General features: G+C 30.7%; 2 long non-coding RNA genes across 2 annotated transcripts; both read right to left on the minus strand.

Moving 5' to 3' along the window:
* Positions 1-251: 251 nt before the first annotated feature.
* Positions 252-1,575, minus strand: LOC145952890 (uncharacterized). The gene is made up of 2 exons (XR_014430388.1): positions 790-1,575; positions 252-627 (listed from the first exon to the last, which is right to left on the minus strand). It is a non-coding gene; the product is annotated as an uncharacterized LOC145952890 (long non-coding RNA).
* Positions 1,576-11,071: 9,496 nt separating this feature from the next.
* Positions 11,072-13,483, minus strand: LOC145952886 (uncharacterized). Its single transcript, XR_014430387.1, has 2 exons — positions 11,586-13,483; positions 11,072-11,423 (listed from the first exon to the last, which is right to left on the minus strand). It is a non-coding gene; the product is annotated as an uncharacterized LOC145952886 (long non-coding RNA).
* Between the last annotated feature and the right edge of the window lie 3,329 nt (positions 13,484-16,812).

A 16,812-nucleotide genomic window follows, 5' to 3' on the forward strand; every position in this document is an offset into this window, starting at 1 on the left:
AACTTACAAATTTTAAAATTTACAGAAAATTTATCTACAGATTTTAAGTTTTCCAAGAAATTTACCTACAGATTTTATAATTTAGAGGGAATTTACCTAAAAACTTTATATCTGCAGGAAGTTTGATGCAAAATTTTGCTATATTTTTTTTTTAAAAAAAAAGTCACAGATTTTTATGAAAAAAAATTCCCCTCAAAGATGGAGGCACCACTCTATTTAAAATAAGAAACAAACAATAAAGAAACACCAAATAAAACCGAGTGGCTAACGAAGACTATTACAACTCAAAAATAATTAACATGAGACCAAACACAAGAAGTAAACGTACATAAAGATAAACATAAAATTTTAGTCAAATAATTTTGATGACACATCCTATCACCAGCTTGACTCATTAAGACTTTAAGACCTAGGTCTCCACAGTTGAGCTGAATTTATTAATATTATTGATGACACTCAAAGGAAATCGTAATTCCAAAACAAAGTAACATAGTACATATGCAGTTATACATCTGCTTCTCCACAGTAAACTTTTCTCCTTGAAACCCAACCCAGCTCCGCTTCACTTTCCCCCAGGGACGCCATAATTGTAGCCTCTTGCTGGTTGTTTCAGAAGGTGGCGTCCATCTAGAAGGTTAATTCCCAAACGACATTGGAATTTGGAACTCAATAATCAGTAACCAATATAAAACATTCAAAAAGAATAAATAATGAATTTAAACCTTAATTAGTTCAATTTTAATTAAAGAGTTGATGATTTAGTGAAAGGATGTTAGTTAGGTCACTTACGGGTGTAGTGAGGCTCTGATATCCAAAGGGGCTGTCTTGCTATTGCGAGATTCATTGATAAGAGAATCACAAATAGCAAAACCATGTTTAAGACAAGATTCTTAAAGCAACCCATCTTAAATGGAAATCAAGTATAGAAAGCCAAAGAGGTATATATATAGCTATATATATTTAGAGTATAGATTGCTCTGCACTGTGAGAATTGAATGAGAATTGAATGAAGAGTAGAGTAGAACATGTGACACCCTCTACCCCAACATTTATACACAATAAATGTAAACAATAATTTTTTTTTTCTTTTTGAGTAAATAAAATCTTTCATAATATAATAATATCTTTCATGTATAAAACAATTGTCTCAAATATCATAAGGTAGAAGATTCACATTCGTAAATCATAAATCATAGAAAGTCAACATGTAAGTATCAAACCTCAAGAAGTCATATAAAAGAAAATATAGAATTAATTCCAGCAAAGGTGGCAATGCCTCCTAGTTAGGAATTAATTTATAACTTCCTAATAATATAATAAAAATAATATGACAAAGATGTACATTTTGGTCTTTTATCAAGAACGTTCAAAATTACAAAAGAAAAGAAAAGAAAAGGCTTTTAAAACAATAATATCTCAAACTAAGCCTAGTTATGCCCGATGTCACATCCTATCAGAGCATGCCCAACTCAAGCTTTAAGCCTCATCACCAACATCATGATCACCTGCAACATAATTTAAACATATACAAGAACAACAAGGGAGTGAGAAACATCTCACTCAATTTCAGGTGAAGAAATAAAGGTTAGATAGCACACACACGCACAACAAATATAAGTCACATGTAAATAATACACATAAATAATTAATATCACATATATACTCATTTATCATGCTATGATGTCATGGACTTGACTCATAAATGCATGCATGTGGCGCCATAAGGAAGTTTCACAATTCATCATCACTGGTGACCCTAAGGCACACCTGGTTACATCACTGGTGATCTTAAAGTACACCTTGTTAGCATGTTACAACTGTCGGTGACCCTAAGGTACACCTTGTTAGCATATTACAACTGTTGGTGACCCTAAGGTACACCTTGTTAGCATGTTACAACTGTCGGTGACCCTAAGGTGTACCTTGTTAGCATGTTATAACTGTCGGTGACCCTAAGGTACACCTTGTTAGCTTCACTGGTATGCGACCTCAGTAGCACACCTGGAGTCATATATGCATATGATGCATGTCATACATTCATTATTTCATTGACTCAACATTTAACTTATTGCAGAATTTCATTAAGTACATCATGTCATTATATTCATATTCTCATAATCATAACTTGTCTTCAATAGTCCATTCTTATGTCTCATGTCCTTTGTACATATTTCACATGGTCATGTCATAAATACTCCTCATAAGGTCCGCATAGGAATCCACAGAAAACATTCTTATTCATATTAAAACTTATTTATTTATATCATTAACTTCATATTCATTATTACTTCCAACAAGGAACAAAGTAAAGAAAACAGAAAGTAAAACAGAACAATACAAGCAAGGGATTGGGGGCCAATCCGACAATCAAATTATCCAACAATTATCCTCACACCCCCGAGCGAGATTTCTCACTCCCCCTTACCTGGATAAGCAGAGCTAAAACTTAGGCAGGACCTCCTCCTCTGGATTCCCCCTTTCTTTCCCTCTCTTTGTTTCTCTTTCTCTCTCTTACTTTCTCTTTCTCTCTCTCTTTCTCTCTCTCTTTCTCTTTTTCTCTCTAAGATTTTGCTTTCTCACTCAGTATAAATTTTTCACCCCCGTTGCCCCTATTTATAGGCATCCTGGTGTACCCGGAACAGCCCGTACTGAATTCGGAACGACCAGTTCCGGATCCTTCAAATATACGTAAAATTCTCAACTGGAACGGTCCGTTTTCAAAAAGCAGAACGACCCGTTCTAAAATTAGAACGGCCCATTCTGGGGTTTTTTTTGACACACATTGACCATAAGCAGAACAGCCTATTTCTAACCTAACTTTCTAGGTATTTTTAGAATTCTGGAATGGCCCGTTTCCCTTTGGGAACGGCCCGTTCTGAAAAAACACAAATATGCCTCTTTTCTACCTTGGAATGGCCCGTTCCACTTTTGGAACCGCCCGTTCTGCTTCTTCAAAAATAACATATTTTCTTTGCTTGGAACGGCCCGTTCCACTTTTGGAACAGCCCGTTCCGGCGTAAGGAAAATAGAATTTTACAAAAATTTTCACAAATAATTAAATTATTAAAAACCTTTACAATATTTTATAAAAACCCTTTTAATTAACTAAAACAACTATAAGAAATTAAGATTCATAAATATAAAAATAAATAATAGTAAATATTACATTAGTAGAAAATTCGGGGTGTTACAATTCTCCCCTCCTTTTAGAAATTTCGTCCCCGAAATTTACCTGAAAACAAAAATGGATAAGTTTCTCGTAATCTTTCTTTCTAATTCTCATGTAGCACTCACTACCTTATTGAAGTACAACTCTATCAATCTCTCCAAGAAATGTCTAATGTTCATAAGTACAAGGTGAGCAAACTCAGTAAGCATATCCATTAACCAAATAAGATCAAATTTCTTAAGAATATCATACATAACTACAACTAAGTCCATTGATACAAAATCTTATTTCCAAATTAAGACGTCTAAAGGTTGTATTAGATCTGAAAGTTTTTTGTGTTCTACCTTAGTTTTCTAACATACTAAGCAAGCATACACAAATTCCTCCACTTCCCTCTTCATCTTAGGCCACCAAAACATCTTTTTAAGGTCTTGGTACATCTTAGTGGCTCTGACTGGATACTAAGACTACTCTTATGACCTTCTTCTAGGATTGCTCTCTTAAACTCTGGCACACTAGGAATGTACAACCTATTCTTAGATCACAACACTCCATCCACTTCAAGTGTAAATTCACTCTCCACACTTTGGTTCAACTTCTCTACTTGACTCAATAAGAAAAAGATCTACCTTCTGACCTTCTTTAATCTCATCTATCAAGCTATTAGTCACTCTCAAAGTTCCCAACTTAATACTCATAGAGGTCAACTTACACCCTAAGTTCATATCCCTAAACTCCTCAATCATATGCAATTCCAAATTATACAGGTTCTTGATGAATATGACTGTTGCAAATCTTTGAGCTTCACTCGTAGGTTTGCTTCATCTTCCTTCCTTGTAGAGAATAAGATGTCTATTGGTGCATTGAATGTACGCAATAATAAGTTTATCCAAAATGTCATTTTCTATCTGATTAAGAAGACTATTTATCACCTTAAGGTACAAAAAATGAGTAACTATTGCATGTGTCAATTGAAAACTGTAATATACTAAGTTAATACTGCTATAGCAATTATTTTTAGTTTCTAGCATCAATTTTTTTTTTCATAGATAAAAATTTAAGAGCCTAAAACCAAATAAAATTTATTCAAAGACTAATATTTAAAATTTACAAAAGTTAAAGAACTAAAAAACTATTTAATCTATATTTATATATATAAATGATTATTTCTTTTTAGTTTATATAATAATTTTGATAATTTTAACCCCTAATAGAAAAAAGAAAAAATTGCATAATAATAATTAACAAAAGCCAAAAAAATATTTTATTTTTTAAACACTATTATCGAATTATAATATTCACAATATCTCACTAAGATATACACATGTATACACAAATAAAGTAACGTAATGCCTTTTGTTTTGCGCCTAGTAATTTATAAGACTAATTAAAACTCGAGGTATAATAGAAGAATTACGTCCACATTGATAACTAACAATAGACCATGCATTTATGCAAGTGGCAAAACACCACTACTGCCTCTGGCCATTTATGGTTAGTTAGTTTAACATGCATTGGGAAGGATGAAAGATATTGAAACTGAAGATACAGTCAAATGCATCTAAAGATTTTGCTGGCTACATGCATGAATTGAAGCATTATTCGTTGGGAATAACCGGAGAACTTTAATTTTATTTCTAGTGTCATTAATTAAGATTAAGAAATTTACCAGTAAACATTAATTAATTACTACGTAACATTTCTCTTCTATAAATAGCTAACGAACTAAAATTATCTCACATCCATTTCTTAAAGCTTTCTTACAGAAACTACTACTGATTCAGTTATTTGAGCGAGTCTCTGCAGTGATCATCTGAAACATGAGTGGTAAAGGTTGTAGCAATGGCAACAGTAACAATGGTGCAAATTCAAGCAAAGGGGGAAGTGGCAGTGGTGGTGGTTCAGGGGGGTATATGAAAGCCCCTGGTGGTGGTGGAGCTTATATTTCACGTCCATCATTTGAGAGCAACCCACAGGGATACTTCAGTGGTCTGCATGGTGGACAAAAGGGCAACAAGTAGTGCAATTTTAACTAGTGTTTAAGCTGCTCAAATGATTATATGTAACTCTTGTGGTGATCGTGATATATATATTTCTCACTACTATTATATATCACTATAAATAAAAGCAGCTGTTAACTATTCTTATCAACTTTAATTTCTGTTGTCTCCTCGTCCAAGACATCATTTACGAAGATGTTATTCTTATATACTTTTATTTTTCTGAAGGTACTCTTTGCATGTAACACATAATTTCTTTATCTTTTACTCAAGGGATGTTAGGTAAAGATAATTTTAAAAAATAATTTTTCTTTAAATCAATTTTTATGTTTACAAATTTAAGCGCTGTATACCACGTACTATTTTTGTGGTCCACAAAACTTGATTAATTTTCTATTGAGTTTTTTGAGGAGAATAAACAAAGAGTTTTCCCTTTTAAATATATATACAAAAAGTTCATTGATAACATCGTTGTTTTATTTGCGATACAAAAAGTTCATCTAGTAATATATTAATATATATATATATATATATTAATTATTATAATTAATTAATTAATTTTGTATGTTTATTATCCGTTTGAAGTATATATGATTAAGCTAGATTAGTATATTTGTTTCTACCATGCTGTCATATTTAACTTAACACTATGCAAAATGAGAAACTTAATTATCTAAAATATTTGATTTGTGAATCTTCTCCGTGCTTGGAGAATTGAAGCTAAGCATGCCTCTAACAGCACCAGTCACAACTCCCATAGTAAATATAAGAACCGAGTGAGAACAATTGGGCGTATTGAACATTAAAGCACAAGTCATTAGTCAAATTAAATTCCATGCATTAACATTTTCAATTTTCCTGGTCACTGTGAATGTATGTATACGTGCTTCGGAAACTAAGCAATTCACTTCAATTTGGACAATTTCTCCGTTAACTTTGAAGGGTTATTTAATGACAATTAATAACGTATCACTAAAGGTTTTATCTATGTATAAATTTTTACCTACAATGATATTTATCTATCATTATAAGTATTAGTAATATATACAACTTGACATGTGTTCCTTGGTCAGTTAGCTTGTTTGCATATTTGGTTAGTCAATTAAGTCCATAGAAACCCTGTAAATATAGGATGCATTATAAGGGTAGAAAAGATTGAACTGGAAGATGCAATGTGTAAGATCATACATGATTGTGAATTCATTCTTTGGTGTAATTCTTATACTCATCAATACTATTAATCTTCATCATAAATTTTATGTTTGTTCTTTCTTGATTTTGTGTCATCTATTTATCTTGATCTTGCACAACAAATTGGTATTGTGAGTCCAATTGAGATTGTTGTTTGCATTTGTTGCAAGAGTTTTGAAGTTAGATCAATCATTTTGTTTGTTGTTTTTATAACAAGATATGAAGGTAAAGAGAGAAATTGCAAAATGATCTATACTAGTTCAGCCATTTAAAGGTTTACATTCAGTTTCAGACTTAATTCCACACTAAATCCAATCTTTCTACTATAATATTAATTCTTTACAAACACCATGTACAAGTAATATTATAATCAGAAAATACAATCACCTAATCTTGATCCCACAAGATTATACAATCACTAGAATTCTTGCATCTCAAGAATCCACTTGAGAAAACCTATCTCAAGATTTCTCTTTCACTCTTTCTTGAGATACCCTTATCCCAAAAAGTCACGTACCGTGACATACCCAGCTATACAAAACAAAAGGTTAAAGATCATAATTGATACACCTGATGTGTAGGTTGATTTTCCACAAAGAAATATTCAACAATCATGAATTTCTTGAACTTCTTTCAATATAAAATCTTTCTTGAATTTTCTTTACTCTTTGTTTGTTCTAAAAAATATTTGATCTTGACTCAAAAATGATTTTCAGATTTTTGAAAATATTTTTCTTTTTCACTCTTTGATCTCTCTAATCAAAATATGTCATCTCTGTTTTTGTTTTTCATATTCTCTCTTTTTCTTTTTCATATCTCTTTTAGTTTTCAAAAAGAGTTATATTTATAGAGAAAATAAGATTTCAATATTAAAAACTCGTAACAGTAGTAATCTATTACCAATATCAAGTAATCTGTAACCAGTTTTTAATGAAAATGAAATCTTTAGAAACAAGAACAGAGGTAATCGATTACTAATCCTGGTAATCGATTATCTCGTGTTTCAGGAACCATAAAACTCATTTTTCAATAGATGTGTAATCGATTATTGAAGTTGGTAATCGATTATCTCGATAATTTTCTAATTTGTTTCACTTGTTTTCACTCAAAAGTCACCATGGTAATTAACTGCATGAATAGGTAATCGATTATCACAGAGAAAATGTTGAATTCTACTTCAAAACAAGGTTTCAGTAATCTATTACCTCACATGGTAATATATTATCTGGCTTAATCATAAATTCTTTTGAATGAACCAAGTTCTATTTTATGTCAAATCACATTGTAATCTCTTACATTATGTTTTTACATGAAATGAGAAACATTAAGTTGAAATATGAGTTTTATGCTTTCTAAAACAAGATGTAATTTTAAAATTAATTCATCACAATAAGCAGACACATCCAAGCCTAAGTCTAATAACAAACAACGCAATATCCTTTACAACATAGGCCATAAAATACAAAAAATGAATGAAGCAAACTAAATAAATCTATACAAATTTAATGCTAACATCATCAAAAACATGTTTAACATGAATATTCAGTCTGGATTGATTATGTTTCGGTGTTCAACATGTTTTTGGCACCGTAATCAATTATTAGCCATTATTAGGATCCATAATTATTAGTATGGAAATTGCACGTTTTTTTTTTTTTTCTTTTTCTTTTTCTTTTTCTTCCTTTATTGAAGCAAAGTAATCATAAATTGGAAAAGTGAACCTTTGCATAAAGAATGCAAAAGGCCAGCAAAGAGAGATAGGTACGAAACGTCCAATACAGCAAAAAGAAAAAAAAAAAAGTGACATCAAATAACAGTGGAGTGAGCTTTTGGGGGAACATCTTTCTTTTATCTACAACTTTTAAAATTTGAAAGTTAATTTTTTGAAGACCAAGTCAATAACTTTAGAAAATAAATTAAAGTTTAATTTCGAACACTTACCATATTAATATTAGCATATTTTTATCCAAGAAACACAAATATTTTGAAGTAAAGCAATACTTCTGTTACTTTATAATATTTGTTTAAGATTGTTTTACACATATTAATACACATAATAAACTTTCCTATTTTTTATCAAATGATTTTAATGTTATCTATTATATTTTCTTTTATTTTTAATTCATAATAAATATATATTAGTTATCATCTATAAATTAATTAAAAATGTAAGAATATAATTGATAACATAATAATTAATATTATTTTAAAACTTGAAAATGACAAGTAAATCATAGAAACAAAATTTCCTAAAAATCCAACAGAATAAAAAGGAACACAAGGAATAACATTTGGCAGAAAACATGTCACTAGGTAAAAACAATTTTCTCTTCATCTCTTTAATGCTACGACACATGTTTTCCTGTAATGATTTAGCGTAGCCGGGAGAGATGAAAATCTCAACTTTCAGCTGGTTTTCAGAAAATGAGTTGTTTGTAAGAAAATGGTTGTGTCTGGAACAACAAATTAAATTTGTAAATTGTTTTTTCTTTTTTGAAAAATAAATTATTTTTATGAAGCTAAAAGTTTGAAGCTTATTTCACTACATAATTAAATATTACCTACTTTTCAAGAATTTCTTTGGAAGAGATAAGTCTAAGAAGGCACTACAAGAAAATTTGTTTTTAGAGACTAAATTTTCAATCTCTAAATCAGTTACTAAATCAATAAGTGACTGAATTAGATACCAATTGTAGAAAGTAGCTAAATAGTGACCAAAAAAATCAGTTTCTAGTAATATTTAAATTAGAAACTAAAAAATTTAGTCTCTAATTTTAGTGCATCTTCAGACTAAAATATTGGTTTCTAAAGTGTTTTAATAGTGACAAAAAATTTTGTCTCAGATTATATTTTAATTAGAAACCAAAAAAGTTGTATCTAATTAAATAAATAATATATTTTAAACTATTAGCTACTAAAAGTTCAGTCTCTAATTACATTAAAAATATTAATGATAATAGATATTGAATTAGGACCAACTATAATCAATCTCTAAAATAGTATTTAAATAAGTTGCTAAAGTGACTATATAAATTTGGTCTCTAAATGAGTCTCTATTTAATGAATTTCTTGTAGTGAGGGTGAAAGTTGATAAAGTTGGTTTGAAGAATTGTAAGACACTTACCCTACCTTAAAGGACTCTTATTGTTATTATACATATTTCTTAGATGTAATTCATTTTAGTAATGATTGTGTTAGGATATTTTGGCCTTGTATTTTGGGTTAAGTAGTGTAAGTGATTTGTTCTTATATTACTTGAAGGTGTAATTAGTAGATTAGAAGAGGTGTAACTAGCTAAGCCTTATTAAACTTATTTGGATTTGGATGATCCAAATCTTTTTATGGCGCATAGGTTTGGACATCCACTTGCTTATACAAGTGGTTTGAATGTCAAAATCAAGTCCAGTTTGCGATCCAAGCTACAAATTAGGTTACATGACTTTGATAGTGACATCTCAACAACTTGTTAAGAATAATAATTAGTTTAGTAGTTATAATGATTAGATTAAGTAGTTAGAGTTAACTCAAGTTAACCTAGGTTATTCTTAAAAAAAGATTAGTTTAGCTTGCTCCATAAGCTTTTAGACAACTAACTAGACTTGTAGACATTTAACTAGAGTTAGTTAGCTTAAGAACAAGATAACTAACCATGGTTACATTTATTCATTGTTAATTTAACTTGCACCATAAGCCAACTAAACTCTACATATTGTATCTTTATACCCATTTTGTACTAGTTTTGAGCATTTTATTGAATTTGATGAAATTTTCTCTCTCAAAATTCATTTCTCTCTTTGAAATTCTTTCTTTTCTCTTATCTTCTATTGAATGTGGTGAGAATTTAAAGAGATTTATCACTCTTCAAGAGTGTCGTGTCACTCAAGGGAGATCCTACATTCTCTTGTGTGTTAGAAATGACTTCTAACATCATTGGAAGCCATTGAAGAAGCTTGAAGGATTCCAAAAAGCTAAGGATCTGTCCAAGAAAATTGAAGGAAAAGATACATCAATCTAGTATATCCTAAGATTTCCATTAGTTTAGCTATTTGTTCTTTTACTTCCAACACAATTTACTCACATTTATAGAATTTCATTTCGATCTTCGCACGCAATCAATTTTGCTATAATTCTTTGTATTGTATTAATTTCAATTTCTATCAATGAATTTTCATTTTGAAAATGCCCAAATTTTTACGATGAAATACTTAATTTTTCTTTTAATTTATCGAATTTTCTTTATAGAAGCTCTTTAGATTTACTTGCTGAGATGTTTGTGTTTGGCTGCAATATAATTAAAATTTTAATTTATAAAACCAAATAACAACAATAATATTTAAAAATAGTATTAAGTTTCAAAACTATTTTTTAACAAAAAATTCACAAAAAATTACCAGTGATTATTTATTTATTTATTTTTGCATATTATAATCTACAAGAAACTTACAAATTTTAAAATTTACAGAAAATTTATCTACAAATTTTAAATTTTCCAAGAAATTTACCTGCAGATTTTATAATTTAGAGGGAATTTACCTAAAAATTTTATATCTGCAGGAAGTTTGATGCAAAATTTTGCTATATATTTTTTTAAAAAAAAAGTCACAGATTTTTATGAAAAAAAATTCCCCTCAAAGATGGAGGCACCACTCTATTTAAAATAAGAAACAAACAATAAAGAAACACCAAATAAAACCCAGTGGCTAACGAAGACTATTACAACTCAAAAATAATTAACATTGAGACCAAACACAAGAAGTAAACGTACATAAAGATAAACATAAAATTTTAGTCAAATAATTTTGATGACACATCCTATCACAGCTTGACTCATTAAGACTTTAAGACCTAGGTCTCCACAGTTGAGCTGAATTTATTAATATTATTGATGACACTCAAAGGAAATCGTAATTCCAAAACAAAGTAACATAGTACATATGCAGTTATACATCTGCTTCTCCACAGTAAACTTTTCTCCTTGAAACCCAACCCAGCTCCGCTTCACTTTCCCCCAGGGACGCCATAATTGTAGCCTCTTGCTGGTTGTTTCAGAAGGTGGCGTCCATCTAGAAGGTTAATTCCCAAACGACATTGGAATTTGGAACTCAATAATCAGTAACCAATATAAAACATTCAAAAAGAATAAATAATGAATTTAAACCTTAATTAGTTCTATTTTAATTAAAGAGTTGATGATTTAGTGAAAGGATGTTAGTTAGGTCACTTACGTGTGTAGTGAGGCTCTGATATCCAAAGGGGCTGTCTTGCTATTGCGAGATTCATTGATAAGAGAATCACAAATAGCAAAACCATGTTTAAGACAAGATTCTTAAAGCAACCCATCTTAAATGGAAATCAAGTATAGAAAGCCAAAGAGGGTATATATATAGCTATATATATTTAGAGTATAGATTGCTCTGCACCGTGAGAATTGAATGAGAATTGAATGAAGAGTAGAGTAGAACATGTGACACCCTCTACCCCAACATTTATATACAATAAATGTAAACAATAATTTTTTTTTCTTTTTGAGTAAATAAAATCTTTCATAATATAATAATATCTTTCATGTATAAAACAATTGTCTCAAATATCATAAGGTAGAAGATTCACATTCGTAAATCATAAATCATAGAAAGTCAACATGTAAGTATCAAAACTCCAGAAGTCATATAAAAGAAAATATAGAATTAATTCCAGCAAAGGTGGCAATGCTTCTTAGTTAGGAATTAATTTATAACTTCCAAATAATATAATAAAAATAATATGACAAAGATGTACATTTTGGTCTTTTATCAAGAACGTTCAAAATTACAAAAGAAAAGAAAAGAAAAGGCTTTTAAAACAATAATATCTCAAACTAAGCCTAGTTATGCCCGATGTCACATCCTATCAAAGCATGCCCAACTGAAGCTTTAAGTCTCATCACCAACATCATGATCACCTGCAACATAATTTAAACATATACAAGAACAACAAGGGAGTGAGAAACATCTCACTCAGTTTCAGGTGAAGAAATAAAGGTTAAATAGCACACACACGCACAACAAATATAAGTCACATGTAAATAATACACATAAATAATTAATATCACATATATACTCATTTATCATGCTATGATGTCATGGACTTGACTCATAAATGCATGCATGTGGCACCATAAGGAAGTTTCACAATTCATCATCACTGGTGACCCTAAGGCACACCTGGTTATATCACTGGTGATCCTAAAGTGCACCTTGTTAGCATGTTACAACTGTCGGTGACCCTAAGGTACACCTTGTTAGCATATTACAACTGTCGGTGACCCTAAGGTACACCTTGTTAGCATGTTACAACTGTCGGTGACCCTAAGGTATACCTTATTAGCATGTTATAACTGTCGGTGACCCTAAGGTACACCTTGTTAGCTTCACTGGTATGCGACCTCAACGGCACACCTGGAGTCATATATGCATATGATGCATGTCATACATTCATTATTTCATTGACTCAACATTTAACTTATTACAGAATTTCATTAAGTACATCATGTCATTATATTCATATTCTCATAATCATAACTTGTCTTCAATAGTCTATTCTTATGTCTCATGTCCTTTGTACATATTTCACATGGTCATGTCATAAATACTCCTCATAAGGTCCGCATAGGAATCCACAGAAAACATTCTTATTCATATTAAAACTTATTTATTTATATCATTAACTTCATATTCATTATTACTTCCAACAAGGAACAAAGTAGAGCAAACAGAAAGTAAAACAGAACAATACAAGCAAGGGATTGTGGGCCAATCCGACAATCAAACTATCCAACAATTATCCCCACACCCCCGAGCGAGGTTTCTCACTCCCCCCTTACCTGGATAAGCAGAGCTAAAACTTAGGCAGGACCTCCTCCTCTGGATTCCCCCTTTCTTTCCCTCTCTTTGTTTCTCTTTCTCTCTCTTTCTTTCTCTTTCTCTCTCTCTTTCTCTCTCTTTCTCTTTCTCTCTCTTTCTCTCTCTAAGATTTTACTTTCTCACTCAGTATAAATTTTTCACCCCCGTTGCCCCTATTTATAGGCATCCTGGTGTACCCGGAACGGTCCGTACTGAATTCGGAACGACCCGTTCCGGATCCTTCAAATATACATAAAATTCTCAACTGGAACGGTCCGTTTTCAAAAAGCAGAACGGCCCGTTCTAAAATTAAAACGGCCCATTCTGGGGTTCTTTTTGACACACATTGACCATAAGCAGAACGGCCTGTTTCTAACTTAACTTTCTAGGTATTTTTAGAATTCTGGAATGGCCCATTTCTCTTTGGGAACGGCCCGTTCTGAAAAAACACAAATAGGCCTCTTTTCTACCTTGGAATGGCCCGTTCCACTTTTGGAACGGCCCGTTCTGCTTCTTCAAAAATAACATATTTTCTTTGTTTGGAACGGTCCGTTCCACTTTTGAAACAGCCCGTTCCGGCGTAAGGAAAATAAAATTTTACAAAAATTTTCACAAATAATTAAATTATTAAAAACCTTTACAATATTTTATAAAAACCCTTTTAATTATCTTAAACAACTATAAGAAATTAATCTTCATAAATATAAAAATAAATAATAGTAAATATTACATTAGTAGAAAATTCGGGGTGTTACAATTCTCCCCTCCTTTTAGAAATTTTGTCCCCAAAATTTACCTGAAAACAAAAATGGATAAGTTTCTCGTAATCTTTCTTTCTAATTCTCATGTAGCACTCACTACCTTATTGATGTACAACTCTATCAATCTCTCCAAGAAATGTCTAATGTTCATAAGTACAAGGTGAGCAAACACAGTAAGCATATCCATTAACCAAATAAGATCAAATTTCTTAAGAATATCATACATAACTACAACTAAGTCCATAGATACAAAATCTTATTTCCAAATTAAGACGTCTAAAGGTTGTATTAGATCTGAAAGTTTTTTGTGTTCTACCTTAGTTTTCTAACATACTAAGCAAGCATACACAAATTCCTCCACTTCCCTCTTCATCTTAGGCCACCAAAACATCTTTTTAAGGTCTTGGTACATCTTAGTGGCTCTGGCTGGATACTAAGACTACTCTTATGACCTTCTTCTAGGATTGCTCTCTTAAACTCTGGCACACTAGGAATGTACAACCTATTCTTAGATCACAACACTCCATCCACTTCAAGTCTAAATTCACTCTCCACACTTTGGTTCAACTTCTCTACTTGATTCAATAAGAAAAAGATCTACCTTCTGACCTTCTTTAATCTCATCTATCAAGCTATTAGTCACTCTCAAAGTTCCCAACTTAATACTCATAGAGGTCAACTTACACCCTAAGTTCATATCCCTAAACTCCTCAATCATATGCAATTCTAAATTATACAGGTTCTTGATGAATATGACTGTTGCAAATCTTTGAGCTTCACTCGTAGGTTTGCTTCATCTTCCTTCCTTGAAGAGAATAAGATGTCTATTGGTGCATTGAATGTACGCGATAATAAGTTTATCCAAATTGTCATTTTCTATCTAATTAAGAAGACTATTTATCACCTTAAGGTACAAAAAATGAGTAACTATTGCATGTGTCAATTGAAAACTGTAATATACTAAGTTAATACTGCTATAGAAAATATTATTAGTTTCTAGCATCATTTTTTTTTTGTTCATAGATAAAAATTTAAGAGCCTAAAACCAAATAAAATTTATTCAAAGATTAATATTTAAAATTTACAAAAGTTAAAGAACTAAAAAACTATTTAATCTATATTTATATATATAAATGATTATTTCTTTTTAGTTTATATAATAATTTTGATAATTTTAACCCCTAATAGAAAAAAGAAAAAATTGCATAATAATAATTAACAAAAGCCAAAAAAATATTTTATTTTTTAAACACTATTATCGAATTATAATATTCACAATATCTCACTAACATATACACATGTATACACAAATAAAGTAACGTAGCCTTTTGTTTTGCGCCTAGTAATTTATAAGACTAATTAAAACTCGAGGTATAATAGAAGAATTACGTCCACATTGATAACTAACAATAGACCATGCATTTATGCAAGTGGCAAAACACCACTACTGCCTCTGGCCATTTATGGTTAGTTAGTTTAACATGCATTGGGAAGGATGAAAGATATTGAAACTGAAGATACAGTCAAATGCATCTAAAGATTTTGCTGGCTACATGCATGAATTGAAGCATTATTCGTTGGGAATAACCGGAGAACTTTAATTTTATTTCTAGTGTCATTAATTAAGATTAAGAAATTTACCAGTAAACATTAATTAATTACTACGTAACATTTCTCTTCTATAAATAGCTAACGAACTAAAATTATCTCACATCCATTTCTTAAAGCTTTCTTACAGAAACTACTACTGATTCAGTTATTTGAGCGAGTCTCTGCAGTGATCATCTGAAACATGAGTGGTAAAGGTTGTAGCAATGGCAACAGTAACAATGGTGCAAATTCAAGCAAAGGGGGAAGTGGCAGTGGTGGTGGTTCAGGGGGGTATATGAAAGCCCCTGGTGGTGGTGGAGCTTATATTTCACGTCCATCATTTGAGAGCAACCCACAGGGATACTTCAGTGGTCTGCATGGTGGACAAAAGGGCAACAAGTAGTGCAATTTTAACTAGTGTTTAAGCTGCTCAAATGATTATATGTAACTCTTGTGGTGATCGTGATATATATATTTCTCACTACTATTATATATCACTATAAATAAAAGCAGCTGTTAACTATTCTTATCAACTTTAATTTCTGTTGTCTCCTCGTCCAAGACATCATTTACGAAGATGTTATTCTTATATACTTTTATTTTTCTGAAGGTACTCTTTGCATGTAACACATAATTTCTTTATCTTTTACTCAAGGGATGTTAGGTAAAGATAATTTTAAAAAATAATTTTTCTTTAAATCAATTTTTATGTTTACAAATTTAAGCGCTGTATACCACGTACTATTTTTGTGGTCCACAAAACTTGATTAATTTTCTATTGAGTTTTTTGAGGAGAATAAACAAAGAGTTTTCCCTTTTAAATATATATACAAAAAGTTCATTGATAACATCGTTGTTTTATTTGCGATACAAAAAGTTCATCTAGTAATATATTAATATATATATATATATATATATATTAATTATTATAATTAATTAATTAATTTTGTATGTTTATTATCCGTTTGAACACTACTAGAAATTTCTTTATTATTTGAGGATTTTCATGCAAATTTTTCTCAAAAATTCGCAGGAAACAAGTTACCTGCAAAATTTCCTGCAAACTAAAATTTGCAGGTAAAACCTTCGTGGATAACTCATTTCCCACGGATTTAAAAATTCGTAAGAAATTTCTTGCGAATAATTTTTACATGAAAATAATAAATTTTTACAGGAAATTTATTATTAAGCTAGATTAGTATATTTGTTTCTACCATGCT

The sequence above is a fragment of the Cajanus cajan genome, chromosome 10 (genome assembly GCF_000230855.2).
Source record: "Cajanus cajan strain Asha chromosome 10, NIPB_CcT2T_4, whole genome shotgun sequence".
In the NCBI taxonomy this organism is placed as follows: Eukaryota; Viridiplantae; Streptophyta; class Magnoliopsida; order Fabales; family Fabaceae; genus Cajanus; species Cajanus cajan.